At 35.2% G+C, this 16904-nt stretch overlaps 1 long non-coding RNA gene and 1 pseudogene across 2 annotated transcripts; one reads left to right on the top strand and one right to left on the bottom strand.

The window, feature by feature from the left end:
- Positions 1-88: 88 nt before the first annotated feature.
- LOC148791645 (uncharacterized) lies at positions 89-8846 on the bottom strand. Its single transcript, XR_016076019.1, has 4 exons — positions 8573-8846; positions 8460-8520; positions 7533-7671; positions 89-203 (listed from the first exon to the last, which is right to left on the bottom strand). It is a non-coding gene; the product is annotated as an uncharacterized LOC148791645 (long non-coding RNA).
- On the top strand, positions 4762-6277 carry LOC109114675 (protein C2-DOMAIN ABA-RELATED 7 pseudogene; annotated as a pseudogene). Its single transcript, XR_016076169.1, has 2 exons — positions 4762-4872; positions 5761-6277. The product of XR_016076169.1 is annotated as a protein C2-DOMAIN ABA-RELATED 7 pseudogene (transcript).
- Positions 8847-16904: the final 8058 nt, after the last annotated feature.

Here is a 16904-nt window from a genome sequence, read left to right as displayed (position 1 = left end):
GAAAAAAATTAAATGTGAAGAACAATTGTAACCACCTGTCGGCATTTATTTGCATGGGTGGGTGGTGTATTTGAAGATTTGCAGACATACCTAGGTAGTGGCGTCTCCACTCTCCAACCTTTGACTGTTCTTGTGAGCTTGTGAAGTAGGGGTGAGAAGCATTAAATCACCTCTACCCTTTGCCACATAGGATGTCACATCACCTTAAAAAATTAGAATCGAAAATTGAGAAATCACAAAAAGTGGTGATCCCTCACTCAAGTCCGATTTCAGGGATCGATTTTTTATCAATTTCCCAGAAATTTGCATAATCAGCTAACCAAATAGAAAAAAAAAATCACTGATTTCTAAATTGCTAACGTGGATTGGACATGACATCATTCTTGGGAAATCGGAATCAATGCCAAACATCTCCAAAGTTTCCACCAAAACCGTTGTTTTGCCTTGTTTTCTCTCTTTTAGGTCTTGTCTCACATTGGAAAATTACAAAACTTGTTTTGGGTTTTAAGTAAAAGCTTACTTACACTTCTTAGAAATATGAGAGTATAGAGACTTGCTGCTTGGAATGTGCACATGTGTATACATGGTGCAATGAGGTACTTTAAAGGTACATTATGCTCACACTTCGTATGGTTCTACATAAGATAACTATATTTTTAATAATATAGTGGTGCATTGAAGTCATAGTTGATGTGCAATGAGACATTAAGATGACACTTGATGCAATGAAATGTGTAGAAATAAATGTATGTAAGATCACAAACCACAATTTGCTAATCATAAATTGCAACTCGTAAGCCATTTGCAAATCTCAAATCACAAATTTCAAGTTGCAAATTATGATTTGCGATTCACGATTCATAAATACAAATTCGAAAAACCACACCTAATTTGTATCAGGATGCATTCGAACACTTGGAAGGTCAACTCATGACCATTGATGTTCTAAGTTAAACCCAACGGTCATAATTTGATCAGGTGTGAACAAGAAATACTATTCATACGTTAACACTCATCAACTGTTAATTATTGTGAACAGTCACAGAATTTGAATTATATTCATGACTATATAAAGAGCCTCTTCAAATAAAGGTGCTCCTTTTCCTAGTGGCCCTCAAGAATCTATAAAAGGGTGTAAGTTAAATCGATTTTGGACACAAGTTTTCATTCAAACTCACAACATAAATATCTTGCCTCTCTTAGTTTGAATTTTTCCTATCTCACAGAATATTTCTTTGTAGACTCTTCACTTTGTTGGTTGTAGTTTCTTTCCTAAGGCTCTATTATATCCTAGTAATGAATTTGTTTACAACCTAACAACCAACTCAGTCTTTTGGAATGTTATTTGTTTATAATAGAGGCAGAAGCAAGTATAACTTCAATCAAGATGATGAACCAAAATCTTGTCCAACTTAATCAATTTGATGGAGCTAATTTTAGTCGATGACAAGACAAGAAGATCTTCTTTTTTACTACATCAAAATTCAATTATCTATTAGATTTGAATCTGCAACCTCTTCCTAAGACCAGTGGATAAATAGAAAAACTAAAGAAAGAAAGTGTAAAATGACAGGAGGGTTCAATTATCTATTAGATTTGATCGGCTCTACAATTTTACAAGGAATTTGCATCTCTTACAGAAATCTGGAAGGCTTTGGAATTCAAGTACAAGGTGCAAGAAGAAGTACAAACAAGTATCTCAACGTAGAATACTTCAACTTGCCATAAACAACCATAAGCCCAACAAGTGATAGTTAACAAAATTTGGTCTCTTAACATCACCATTCCTGAGTCTTTTCAAGTGTGTACAATCAATATTGCCAAACTTTCATCCTCTTGTAAGGATTATGAAGAAGCATCTATACAAGACAAAAGAGTTTACTTTGGAACAAATTCAGCAATACCTTCGTATTAAAGAAAACATGGATAAAACCTTGATTGGAAAGCTAAACTCCAAAATAAACTTCATAGAAAATAAATCAAAAAAGACTATCCCTACACTACAAGTGAAGAAGAAGGATATAAACTTTAAGAAGAGTAACAACAAGAAAAAGCGAGTTTTCTATGTTTATGAAAACAATGGCGACTATGCTTGAGTCTGTTGACATTGAAAAGGTGGAAACAAGTTCGAAAATATGGTAGAAGACCAACTAGTGGCCATGGTTACTGAAGTAAACATAGTAGAATTGTTTTGTAAATAATGGTTTGATTTAGGTGCCATAGTCCATGTTTGCAAGGATAAGTTATAGTTCAAAACACATAAGTAATTGATGCTAGGAGGTATAAATTGGAAACCAAATATGTACTGAAGTTGTTGGAAAAAGTAGTGTAAAATAAAACTTCACATCTAGGAAGACATTAACTCTTTTGAATACATGTTCCTGATATAAGAAAGAACTTGGTCTCAATGAATCTTGTCTGCAAGAGGGGATTCAAGGTAGTATTTGAATCCAATAAATTGATCCTATTCAAGAACATGATGTTCATTGGACAGGGATATGACTGTAATGGGATATTCAAATGAAATACTAATGAAGATAAGAATTCTATTTGTATTATTGATTCATTTTTTATATGGCATGGTAGATTAGCAAACCCGAATTTTAAATCTATAAAGAACATGAGTAAACTTGGTCTTATAAAATATACAATGAAATAAATGATAAATGTGAAGTATAAAATCTAAAATGGCTAAGAAACATTTCCCAATTGTTGAGAAAAATTCTCAAACCCAAGAATTAATTCATTATGACATTTGTGAGTCCGATAGTGTGTTAATTATGAGAGATAAAAATATGTCATAACTCTTATTAATTATTTCTTAAGATACACTAATGCCAACCTTATGAAAACTAAGCATGAAGCCCCCCAGAAGTAATAGGGGTGTTGAGTATTTCAAGAATGATTATGATTCCTTTTATGTGGAATTTAGAATAATATATCAATGTTCTGCTTTTAGTCAATGCTAATGCATTCTTCAATCTATGGGGGGAAGCACTCCAATTTACCTGCCATTTACAAAACATAATTGTTTCTAAAACTAATAATAAATGTCTATATGAATTATGGAAAGGGAGGAAACATAATTTAGCATACCTAAAAGTGTTTAGCTTATTATAGAATTCTAGACTGTAAAAGAACTAAATTAGGACTTAGAGTTAAGAAAAGTATGTTTGTTAGATATGTAGGATATAGCAAGGCCTATATGCATTTGGATTTGAAATTAAATAAACTATGTTCTAAATCCACAGAGAATTATGATAGAAAACCTAAAAGAGAAATTCAAACTCCAAAACCTATTTGTAATAATGAAACAAAACAAGGAAATGGAGTTCTTATAGCACCTATAATAAAACCTAGAAGAAGTTAGATACAAAGAGAATAGAAGCATCTAGGTTCTGATTTTATTTTTGTCTAATTAATTGTATTCCTAGTTGAGGCTAATAGAGAAAAGGTGCTAAAGAAGACACCCACCATATTAAACATTGAAAGTGATCATGAAACCTATAATGAGGCCATAACCTCTAGAGATGCTACCTTTTGAAAAGAAGCTCACTACAAGAAAAATGACTTTTAGCGGCAGCCGCTAAAGGTCCCCAAAATTGCCACTAGAGATTTTACCAACAGCCACCAAATTGTCGCTAAAAGATTTGTCACTAAATGTTCTAGCGGCAGTTTTCATGGCTGATGGCACAAATATACACCTGCCGTCGCGACTGTCACTATTATTGACATGACTGCCGCTAAAGTCCATGCATATTTTTTGTAACGGTAGTCAAGTATATCTTTAGTGGCAGTCAAAGCCATACCTTTTTTTTCATATACCCTTTTTTATTTTATCTAATTTGCTTCAAATAACCTATTTTCTCTATATTCATTTAAATTGAAATGAAATACAAAAGTAAAAAGAAAATATCAAATAAAATTTAAAAAACCATTCATCATTCAAAACATTTGACTCACAAATAAATATTAATTTCAATTTGATAAACTATTGATTTGTACAAGAAATGTTCTCTTCACAATGCCATTTTGAGAGTTTTTCAAATCATGCCTCATCATGCCTGCTTGTTCCCTTCACAAATACATCTTTGTTATTTGAATTAACTCTTTTCCCCTTGATCCTTTTGTTTCAAATTCATCTCTCTAAATTTCAGAAGATCATCCACAACTGAAGGTCATCCCTCAATGTTCACATTGCAATATTTAAGCTCTTCTTTCTCATGGAGAGATCCTGATTTAGCCATATTTTCTAAAGTTGTCCTGTTGAGATCAGGTTTGCATTTTCCAATGAGACCACCAAAATGACTGGAATTCATTGACCTTGAAAGTGAAATGGAACCACATGATCCAAATAAACTTGCAGCAAAATTTGAGAAAAACCACAGGTTTTCATTTTAACAAGTTCATGCATATGGGTGCATAGACACAAGACATGCCATATGGTTCAAAATGGAAGGAATTAGTTCTTACTCACTCTCTCTCTCTCTCTCTGGGCATGGCATATCAAGGGTATTTTAATTTTTTTTGCTTTCCAAATTCAATACTTAATGATTTTTTTATTCATTTGCTTTTATAAAAGACATCTGCTTGATTTGAATTTTTATATCCTTCACTAGTAAGTCAAACTTTAGTGGTGGTAATATTTAATCTTGACATGGTTTCTATGCAGTTAGCTTGTACTGATAATCTGATATTAAGATTCATGTTCTTACTTGAAACTGAATTGTTTAATCGGTGATATTTGTCAATGCTGAAGTTATGAATCCAATGCAGAAATTGAAGACTCGTGTAATGAAAAAGAATATCAATCCTGAGTGGAATGAAGATTTAACCCTTTTTGTGGCAGATCCTAAGCTTCCAATCAAACTTGTAAGTATTTATTTTTTTGATTGGTAGATCATAATTACTTTTCCCTACTTTTGGATTCTTGTCTTCTCCCATATGGGAGGAAACATACAAGGGCATAAAATACAACAACAATTCTATCAATACCAAGTAGAAGTTGAGCTAATTTGTACATGATGATAGTCACTTATGGACATACATTATATAATTTATTTATTTGTGGTATAAACATCAAATTATTAAATGTAGCCTAAATTTATTGGATGTCCTTTTGGTGTAAATGCATATAGAAAGAATAATAAAGAACCGATGTTGATATATTAGAGGTCAAGGTTTTGAATATATAGTTATATTAAACTGCAGGTGTCCGCAGTCTTCCATGAACAGAAAAGCTATGAAGCTAAAATTTTCTATTAAACTTATTCAGTGCCTGTAACACCTGGATACCTGTACCAAGGTGCTATATCATGTTGAACACTTCAATTTAATGTAAATTTCATATCCAACAATGCATCCAATCATCTTCTTGCAGTATCTGTGTAACACAGTGCAGTCCATATAATGTGGATAGTTGTTTATCTGTGTAGTCTATTATATATAATCTGTACAAAAAGTCAAAAACAGAATATCGCCTCTCCTTTGCTTTATTGTGGGTCAAGAATAGTGTTTCTGTTTTACTTTAGATGATTTTGGCTCCTGATGGGTTTTCTTTCATGCCATTGGGATTCTCTTAACTTTATACATGAAGGAATGCTATTTCAAGAGAAATTTTAATGCAGAATTTCATGCTTATTGAAAATGTCTAGAGATATTTTTGATGCTGATTGCTAAAAGACAGTTTTATTTGCATCCAGAAAATCCTACACAAATTTTGCTAGTCATCATAACAATCATCATCTTTTGTTGTTGCAGATAGTATATGATAAGGACAAATTCAGCCTAGATGACAAAATGGGAGATGCAGATATTGACATTAAACCATTTCTAGAAGTTGTAAAGATGCATTTGGTGAATCTTCCAAGTGGTACCATAATACAGAGAGTACAACCTAATAGGCAAAACTGCCTTGCTGAGGAAAGTTGTTTCATATGGCAAGATTGTCCAGGATATGTATCTGAGACTGAAAAATGTGGAAAGCGGTGAAGTGGAACTTCAGCTGCAGTGGATTGATATCCCTGGTTCCAGAGGTATATAGAAGTCATGCATGATTGGCTTGTTCTGGGCTTCTGTAGCATATATGTGGTTGTCACTTCATTATCAGCACCAACAAAGTTGCCTACATTTGTTTGTTTTTCATAGACGCGTATGTCACATTCACGTTTAAAAATAAGCTCATATATATATATATATATTGTTATAATCAAATAGCTTATTATGTAGAATGAAACTGTTTCCTTGGGTTGCATTTTTATAATAATTACTACTTTGATGTGCAATTCTCATTCCTTGTTTGCAGTTTTCATGATTTGAACTTGCAGATTAGACATTCTGTTTCTTCTGGGCTGCTTGCAGATCATAACTTTCATAAGGTCTTCTAATATTTTCTTATTTTACCATTCTAATAGAAATCGTCCATTATCTGCTGAGCTTTATTAACTAAACAAAGTTATTTCGGACTCCACCCTCTTCGAGATATTTTGAAACTCTAGCAAAAGGTATTTCAGTCAGATCGTGGGGTGGGAGGGCATTTGCAATTCCAAGATCCCACAACCAAAATAGCTCTGCAAATATGCCGCCCTCTGATTGGTTTGATTTTTCAACAATGTATTCTAGACAGATTTCCGTATTAGTCTTTGGGTAATGGCCTTTTACCTCTGCTACATGCTAAAGATGCTCATGTATAAAGATCTAAATACACAATGAAAAATCAAAACCAGAGAAACATGTAGAGAAGACCAAGGTATATGTGATTAGGCAATGTGTGCCTATTTCCATGAATGAAACACCCACGAAATCCCATTATCTTTACTGGTATGAGCATGATAATCCAAGGTTGCTTCCTCATGCTAGTCCCTGGTGAGTAGTAATGTTTTCCTCTTGAAACCCTAATTGATAATACCCAAAATACCCATGCATGGAAAGTGTGTATGAACAGATTTCACCTGCATGGCTTGGAACCAACCTTACAGCACGTTGCAGCCGTGCATTGAGAATGTTTCTTAGTACAAGAGATGTTTCTAATATGCAGCAGCAAGTGCCGTAAGGAGTAAATCCAGATTCAAGTTATGCACATTGTATTGCAAGTTCAAGTTAATGAGAAGATCGTATCTCTTCATACAATGGATGATTATTTTGCAATCAAAATCATTCGTTAATTCAGAAGGATGGTGTCGATCTAGGGCTGTCACTGGGTAGGGCAGACCTGACAGACCCAAACTTAACCAACCGAATTATATAGGGTTTGGAGCAGCATTATGTTCTCGTATATAATTGGGTCAGGATAAGTTTTGATTATTGCAAATCAATAAAGGTCTGAACTGGCTATATATATAATTATATTCCTAGTTGTTGCATTTTCCACTCTACTATCATTCAAGACCATTGAATATGTGAAAAACTCCATCATGATCAGATTCAAAATGAATCAAGATATGCAAAGAATTTAACCCAATCTAATTAGATCTAACACACTTATCATAATATTTACCATTAATTCCAAAGTATGGAGAAACTAACAACATTACCTCCTTGCTGCATGTACTCTATTGACACTTTCTTCCGTAGATGGTAGATTATGTAGAAGCATTGTAGCATCAACATCTTTGAGAATGTCCAACTCCTCATAGGGTTCATCCCCACAGACAAAAATGGCCAAGCGTGTTCCTGAGAAATAAGGGTTTAAAATGAAACAAGCAATGATAGGAATTGCAGAATTAAAATGTGTAATTCAATTAACAAGGTTCTGAAAAAATCCAAATTGGCAACTTCTACCAAAAGCTTGTAAGTCCCAGTTGATAGTTCCTTGAGATTTACTAGGACCATGGCATTAGGCAATGGCTTTGTTAGTTGCTCTGAAAGAGGGGTTAAAACCTCCATACTCACATCTATCAGCCTTTTTCAAAGCTAGCCGCTGATCATTAAGCAAAAGAGAATTTCAAGTCACCCTTCTATCTTAGATGAACTTGAAATATATTTCTTGCAGCATGAATGATGAAACTAATTAAGAACATACTGTTGAACCCCTTTTAGTGATTTCAAGATCAACCCCAGAAATATACGCTAAAAAAGATAAAGCTATAGCATTGTTATTCTAATTTCCAAGGTTCCTGGATTCTTCTAATTTTGGGCCATTAGAGAGAAATACCTTGGGAAAATTTAAAATAATAGAAAATCATGGTAAATTTAGGACAACCGGTATGGATAGGCATGCCTCTGACATTTCCAGCTTCTAGGAAGAAGATTCTGTCTTGCTGGATGTGCATGTGATTAGACTGTTCAACACCAGAAAAAAAAAAAACAAAAATAACAAGAAATAATCTATAGAAAAATCCGATTAGAATATTCATGAGAATTATACCATCTTAACACCCAATTTCTCCAACAATAATCAAAGCCCAATAGAATTAGGTACATTGTGTGAACATGAAATAGAGAGAAAGAGAGAGAGATACCTGTGAATGAAATGTTGCCAATGTGCGATTGAGAGAGAGAGATCGCAATAGAGAAATTTACCTGTCAAATGCAACAGTGTGTGAGAGATTATGAAATTAATTATAACTTCTACTTGTATCAACTTAGACAAAGAACTGAGATTATGAACTCTATCAAGGGTAAATAGATTTCGTTCTCATATTTTTTATTAGAAAATGGAATATGAGTGAATATGACACTAAAAAAATTGGTGAACAATTTAGTAAGAATCAACAAGTCAAGGAAATACTGAGATAACCCAAGAACCAAGTGCCAATCACAAATCTATAAAATGAAAAGAATAATAAAGCATTAGAAATTAAGTTAGCGATGGAGGTTTGAGAGAGCTGATAAGGTTTATCAAAGTCTGTCCAAATCGGGCAAAGTGAAGATAAGATCTGTTGACATGCATTGTAATTCCGTGGAGATTGGAGATAACTGGCTTGCTACTAGAAGGAGGCTACGTGGCACTTCGGCAGGTCGGTGGATGCCTCAGTCTTGGCAGAGTGACTTGAGGTGCCTGAGGTGACTAGCACTACTAAGGTGTCCGAAATTGTTGAAGTGTCTCCATATTACTCTGTCGCTCCACGTGTCGTCTCATAATTGGTCGGGCCAAATTATCCTTCATTAAAACTAAAAAGCATCTATCTTTTGCTTTCAACATGAAAGATCTAGGAGAAGTATATACTATTTTAGGAATCAAAGTTAAGAAATAGAATGGGGATTATGCATTAAGTCAATCACATTATATTGAGAAGATACTTGATAAGTTCAAGCATTTAGGATTTAAGGAATATGACACACCATATGATTTTAGTATAAAATTAGTGGAAAATTTTGAGAGATCAATTGCATAACTTGAATATGATAGTGCTATAGGAAGTTCAATGTATGATATGCTTTGTACTAGGCCTGATATCGCATATGCTATTGGTAAGCGTTATAGATTTAAGGGTAAAATACAAAAAGCTCCGTTGAAATTTCTGACAATCATAAAAACTTTCCCTATAGTCTCATTTTAGCAAAAACCTCCCTTTTATTTTAAAAAAAAATTGACAGATACCTCCTTTCCATCAATGATCAATTTGCAAAATTCTGAATTTGCCCTTAATAACCCTACCAGTTACACGGCGATATTACTCAATATATTCCGCCATCCATTTTTCCGGTGACTGTACTTCACCGGAGACTATTATTCTATTCATTCTTTGAGAACCCAAACCATTTTTCACTATGAGAATCCAGAACTTTCTTCACCAAAGACAATTGTCATTATTCATCGAAGACTATTTTGCTGTTCATTCTCTGAGAATACAGACGGTTCTTCACCAGAGACCTCCGTTCTTTCTCTGTTCTTCACTGGAGACTATTGTGCTTTATACAACCACACTGGTACCACCGTTTTGGGAATAGGCGGGTGAGCACGAATACCCGATACCGCGTGCTCTCCCAACGGTAATGACTTTGGATGTGAGAGAGAGAGAGAGATGTGGGCACTAGAAAGAGGGGAAAGAAAACTAGGTGCCCCGTCGCTTCTTGGCTACAAAACTAGTAGTAGATTAAGAGCTTTTGGGTCCATTGTCTAACCAAACCAACAATGCCCCCATCCTTACCTATAATTTGCAATGCATCCGTTCACTGATGCTGTTCTAAACGTACTCATCCCCTTCCTCCTCAATCATCTTATCCTTTTGTTGCTAAAGTAAAGGTAAAAGAGATCGTTGAATTTTGCTTTTTAGTCGACGATGGCTATTTTCTGAGCGGTAATGGATGTAATGTCATGGTGAACCAATGGTGGGAGCTGGTCCTGACTTCTCCTTGGTTTTTCGATTACTGGCTCTAGGAGTGCTTCCAAGAGCCTTCCCCACACTGGTACCACCAAAGATCTCCTTGATTTTGCTCAGAATGCACTCTTCATTCTCAACATGGCTTGAATGAGCTAGCATCTGTCTATGTCATTAGACTCTGATGTGGATTTCGACAACAACACTGGGGGAGTAAACAAACTTTGACATAATGAACTCTCCGACACCATCTTCAAATCATATCTACAAATCACCTGTCAATCATCACTTGATCTCTCCAAGATCCAAACGTTCCTCACCCCGTCCTAATGCATATGCCTCGAGAGAATCCAAAGCTTTGATTCTACTTGCTCCCGCATCAATGGCAGTTTCTTTGTCTTCAACCTCTTTTGTATCCAAAGTTGGACTCACCAAACTTCCAATGTTGCCATTGAACAAGCTGCCACTCAGTGTAATTTTAAGGCTGCATTGGTAAGGGACTAGCAATGGTTAAGTTGGGGGTATGATAACTCTGTAGTTTGATGCCTTAAAGGCATCATTTCAGGGGTATTTCAGGCCGTAGAATAGTTAAACTGTCCCCTTTTCCCAGTTAAATTCAATTCTGTGACCTTTGAGGGTCTCTGTGCAAATCCTATGGAAAACTAGGGAAGCTGGTGTGAAGGCCAACTGAGAGAGGGTGTGTTTTTTGTGAAAAAACTAAGCATAAGAGGGCGCATCCTATCTGCTAAAACTAGAATGGCACACCTCCTACTTTATTAGCATACTTCCCTCTCCTTAGCAAACCCTAGGGCGCCTTTCCACTCCTTTTCATCATTGGCAAACCCTACCCGCCCCTAGCTGCTTATTCTCCACCTTCCATCCATTCTAATCTCCACCATTCATTCTAGGGCACACTCCTTTCAGCTTTTTAACCCTAGGGTGCCACCTAACTTCTAATCCTCACCATTCAGCCCCTAGCCACTAGATCTCAACCCTCTATTCCATTCTCTATCTCAGCCGTCCACTCTAGGGCGCCACCCACTCCTTTTAATCTCCACCTTTCAACCCTAGGCACCTCAATCTCCAACATCCATTTCTGGGCACCCAAATCTCAACCTTACATAATATTAGGCACCCTCTCCTCTTCTCAGCCTTAGGATCACCTTAGAACCATCCTAACCCTTCATTAGAAACCCTAGGGCACCTAGATCATTGCTAAAACCTAGCTGCTGCCCCCCTCTTTCTCTCTAATCCTACTTGTATCCACCCTTCTCTATAAAAAGGACCCAAGGGGTCCTGAGAAGGGGTTGGATTCTGCCCCCAGGTAAGACAGAAGGCTGATCTTGAGAAGTTTAAGGGTAGAGGAAGAGGAGAACGCTTAGGCAAGAGGAGGGGGTTCCTGCTTGCAATTCGCCTAAGGCACTACTGCCACCTCTGGATTTGAATCCCAACCAGTTTACTTTAGTTTTAGATTTAATTTTCATTCTTTAATTTCTAGTTCCGATTTTTCCGTTATGCAATTTATTTTTATCTAGTTTAATTTTTGCTTTGTTTCTTTTCTGCAGATCTGAAATTTGGCCAGGTAAGACGGAAGGCATAGCTCGAGAAGTTCAAGGGTCAAAGGAGAGATCCAGAGACTACTACCTCTAATCAAATTACAAACTTTTTTGTTTTATTTCTTTTATTTATTTATTTTTATGCACTTTTCACTTTCAACAGTGTTCAAATTTTATTTTCAATGGATTTCAATTTAATTAATTAAAGTTTTGTGATTTTGCAACTTCCCTTTATGTTCTTTTATTCAGATTAAAGTTCGTAACAAATTTTCCCTCTCTTCCCTGTGGATACGACCCATTCTCACCATTTACTGCGTTTGTAATTGCTATAAGAAATGGAGAAATTTATAAATATTAAAGCTGGTGTTCCAAAGTGGTTAACGACATGCTTCCAAATACAGCAAGTTTTTGGCGCCGTTGTCGAGGAAGCAATGGAGGAATGTATCTAATTCATTATTTTTTTTATTTTTGTTTAATTACTTGATTTGTAATCTCATTTTAATTCTTGCTTAATTGGATAGCGTTTTAGGTGTAGTCATTCCATTTTATTTTTGATTTTTGATTTTTGAACTCTTTTTTTGGTAGAATAGTGATATTTGATTTTTTAATTAATTTTTTTCTAGATCCGATTTATATTTTTAGTATTATTTTTCTTTGGTTTTGTTTCTAGATCTATTTTTTTCTTTATTTTAATTTCTTGTTCGAGTTTCTATTTTATTTGGTTTGTTTTTTTATTTTCAGATAAAAATAATTTTGTTCATTTATTTTATTCTATTTTTATTGCTGCATAATCTTTAGTTTTTTTGTTTTTCAGTTTCATCTTTTGAGTTGCTATTTTTTTGTTAGAATTTATTTTGGTATTTGTTCGTTTATTTTATTCTATTTTTTTTATTGCCACATATTCTTTATTTATTTTTTGTATTTTCGGTTTCATCTTTTGAGTTGCTATTTTTTTTGTTAGAATTTATTTTGGTAGTTGTTAATTTTTTTAGCACAATTAGTTCTTTTATTTTATGTTTGCAATAATTATTTGTTTCTTTATTTAGTTGTTCTTTAATTAGTTATTTAATTGAATAATTAATTATTAAATATAAATTGTTCAAATTTTTGAATTTAAGTTTAAATTTGAAATTTGAATTTAAGTTTTAATTTTAATTCGAATATGAATTTGAATTTGAATTTGAATTTAAATTTCAAACTTTGAATTAAAAAGAAAATAAGAAAATATATAAAAAATAAAAAGTAAATAAAAATTAAAATTAAAATTTTTGCATTTGCATTCCAACTTCTAGGATTTGATATGTTTTATAGCATGCATCATATAGGATTATTTAATTGTTGAAATTATCTTGTTAGTTGTGAATGTTTTAGGTTTTCTTTTTTTATTATTTTAATTGTTCCTTTAGCTAAATTAGTTGGTTTTATTATTTTATGTTAAACTTCTGAATTGCATATTAGAAATAATTGTTCATGCATTGTAATTAGTTGCATTTATTTTGTTTCTTGTGTTTTTCCGTAAATCCATTTAAGGGCAATCCAATTTAAATAAAATAAGGTGGGGATTTCATCACCTTTCATTGCCCAAAAATCACCACCCTTCACGTGCAGTTCACACTAAACCCTAAGTTAAAATTTGGATAGCAAAATCCTTTAGAGAGCCTCACATTTGGTTGAAAAGTGTGCTGAATTTTAGGGAAGCTTGTAATTATTTTCCATAACTGGTGGTTGGTGTCTAAGGAAAGAGGTTAAATGACTAAGCCTAAGTGGGTTCTGTGGTTACTTAATTAGGTCTTTGCGAATGCAAGGGAAGCCTCCCACATCCCCACCTCTTACTTGGCTAACCAAAGGAAGTGGTGTAATTCCAAGTGAGCCTAAGAGGATTCACATTGGTTGAACTACTACTTTAGGAAACCTTAGGTCAGCCTGTAGGTCGTGTGTTTGAATTGCTTGCATCGTTTTAAATTCTAAAAATTCAAATTTGAATTTAAATTTCAAAATCTAAATTTCAAATTTCAAAAAAAAAAGAAAAGAAAATAAAAAATTTAGAAATTCAAATTCGAGACTTTTGAGTTGTATGTTGGAAAGGAGATCTTTGAGGAGAGAGATAGTAGAACCCATACCTAAGATAGAAAGATACCTCCATCACCAACAATGCAACCAAATGACCGGAATCAATGATGCACAACCCAGAATCTAAAGGAGTATTTCACTCCAACCCAGTATAACCCTTAATCCTGCAAACATTTACCAAACACCCAAGCCTTATGGTATGAGATTAAATCCAATGGTTATAACTTGATTAGGTGTAAGGAAGAAATTGCTTAAATGTTAATTGTTATCGATTGCTTACTAATTGTAAATAATCACAGATTTTGAAATAGTTTATGCTCAGTTTGCTGCTTGAACCCCTAATTTACCCCGAATGCTCGATCAGACCTTTTTGATCTTTCTAAAAACCAAAAGACCTATAGAACCTGAATTTTAACCCAATAGCCCCCTAGATCCACCATTAAGTATACCCGATACCAATCTGGTGGCCTTGATCAACCCCCATTTACTTCGATCCTCAATTTAAACACCACTGTTAGACCAAGGACCTCCTAAAATACCTACCCATGAAATCTTAACCCAAGATTCCTCTATTTACCCTTTCATCACACCAAGATTTCCTTTCGAGTCCTCTTATTAGCTTAAATGCCTATAACCTAAACCCCTTTAATCCAAGCACATCTAAACCAATCAAACCTCATTATTGAACCCTTGACACACCTAAAAAAATTCTCCCTTTACCCCTTCATCACGATAAGATTCTCTTTCAAGTTTAAATACTTGTAATCCAGATCTCCTTGATCAAAACACATATGAACCAATTAGACGACATCATTGAACCCTAGACACACCAAAACGTCTACCCACAAAGTTTCAACCCAAAATTCCCTATTTATCCCTTTATCAAACCAAGATACAATTTTAGATCTCTTCGTTAACCCAAATTTTAATGATTTTAACCCCCTAAATAAATCAGATGTTATCATCAGATCCCAGACATCCTAAATTCTCTCTCCACCAAATTTTAATAAAAAAATACTTCTGTTTGCCCCCTTCATTGCATACAGATTCCATTTCAAAGTTCTAGCTTAACCAAATTACCCCATCAAATTTGCCTGATCCAGGCCTAGTTGGGCCAATTTGACCTCACTATTCAATCCAAAATCCTTAAAAAAACCTATCCTATCAAATTTCAACAAAATATACCTTGTTTCACCTACTTAACTAAAAAAAATTCATTTTGACTAATCTTATTGATCTACACACATAAAACCATTGTGTATACTCAGACTAATCTTCACCCTCCATATAAATATAACCAACCTTTCTCATTAAACATAATTCGCTCAATCCCCAAAGAGACATTATTCATTATCTTCTTCTTCTTGACCCAAAGGCATCGAGTGGGCAAGATCGAACCTCTATTCACCCAAGTTTCTTCCTCTTTCTTTCTCTCTCTCTCTCTCTCATACACTATTTTCTCCCTTGAACCTCTATTCTCTAGCAATAAATTCTTCTTAATTTTATTCATCATTTCTCTATCTCTCTCATTTCCCTCTCATCCTCATCTTTCTCTTTCTTGCACATTTTCTTTTGATTCTGCTTAATTCCTACTTTTTACTGTTCATCATCTTCAATCTCGATACTTGAGCTAGGTGCAGTGGTAGTTATTTTCTCCCCAATCTCTCCCCCTCTCATTTTATCTCTTTCTCTTCTTCCCCATCCTCTTTTCCTTCTTTTTGTTAGAAATTCTACCCCTTGTCATTGACGAACCAACAACAATGACTTTGTCCTTCCTCCCTTCCCCTTTAATTCTCATTTTCTTTTTTGTTTTCTTGCATTTCTCTCTCTTCCATTATTTCTCCCTCTCTTTCTCCTTTTCTCTTTTTCTTTCTCATTCTTTCCACTATACCTTGTTCCTTCGATATCATCATCGATCAAGTAGAGCCATTAGTAGCAATGATAACTCGGCCATTCCATCATTCTTTTGGTTTCGATCATAATCTGCACCGAGAATCTTGATAGTTCAAAACTCAATCCTATGATCATGAACCACCCATTACATTATTGTTCAAAGGAAACAATATGTGATTAATGAAGCTTGTACATTCCGAGTTGTGATTGTCACCAGTGGCTCGACCTACACCCACTTCGTAAAGTAATCAACCACCATGACCAAGAACCTTCTTTGCCCGGTCGCCGGTGGGAACGGACCAAGGATATCCATTCCCCACTAGGCGAAAGGCCACATGCTAGTCAAGTACTTGAGGTCGGCAGCAAGTTGGTGAGGTATGTTGGCGTGCCTTTGCTAGTTATGACATTTTCAAATGAGCCCAAGTGCATCCACCTTCATTGTATGCCAGTAGTAGCTTTGCCTTAGTGCCTCTTGGGCTAGTGCCCTACCCCTAAGTGTCCTCCACAGAGATCTTCAAGGATCGCGTGTAGCACCTGACTTGCTTGTAAAGGTCGCAAATAGTGTAGGTAGGGGAGCGTGAAAGATCTCCTATATAGCTGCTTGCCCTCTGAGCTATGTTATGATCTATTGGTAGGGTCTTGTGGAGCAAATAGTCGACGAGCGGATCCATCTACCTCGATTTTGCTGTCAACATAGGAGTGACCTCCTCTATCGCCCTCTCAGTACTAGGTCACAGTAGGTCTTCAATGTAGACCGTTCTCTTTGTGACACCGGTTGCACTGGTAGTTTTGAAAGTGCATCAGCCTCTGTGTTCTTTATCCTCGATATTTGTTGGATATACCAGGAGTGGAAGCTAGGGAGGGCCTCTCTTACCTTGGCCAAATAGGCCGACATGACAGACTCCCGAGCCTCATATTGTCCATTCACTTGGTTCACAATCAGTTGAGAATCATTACATACCATGACGTGCTTAACACCGACCTCCCTTGCCAAAGTTAGCTTGGCTATCAGTGCCCTATACTCTGCTTCATTGTTCAACGCCTCAAATGCAAACCAAACAACATACTCTAGCTTCACCTCGCTTGGTCTGTAGAGTATCAACCTGGCTCTGCTTCCTTGTTA

The sequence above is a fragment of the Nelumbo nucifera genome, chromosome 5, assembly GCF_055504915.1.
Source record: "Nelumbo nucifera cultivar China Antique chromosome 5, China Antique-T2T, whole genome shotgun sequence".
Lineage (NCBI taxonomy): Eukaryota > Viridiplantae > Streptophyta > Magnoliopsida > Proteales > Nelumbonaceae > Nelumbo > Nelumbo nucifera.
The sequence above is the reverse complement of the archived record's forward strand: the minus strand, read 5'-3'. Positions and strand labels throughout refer to the sequence as shown.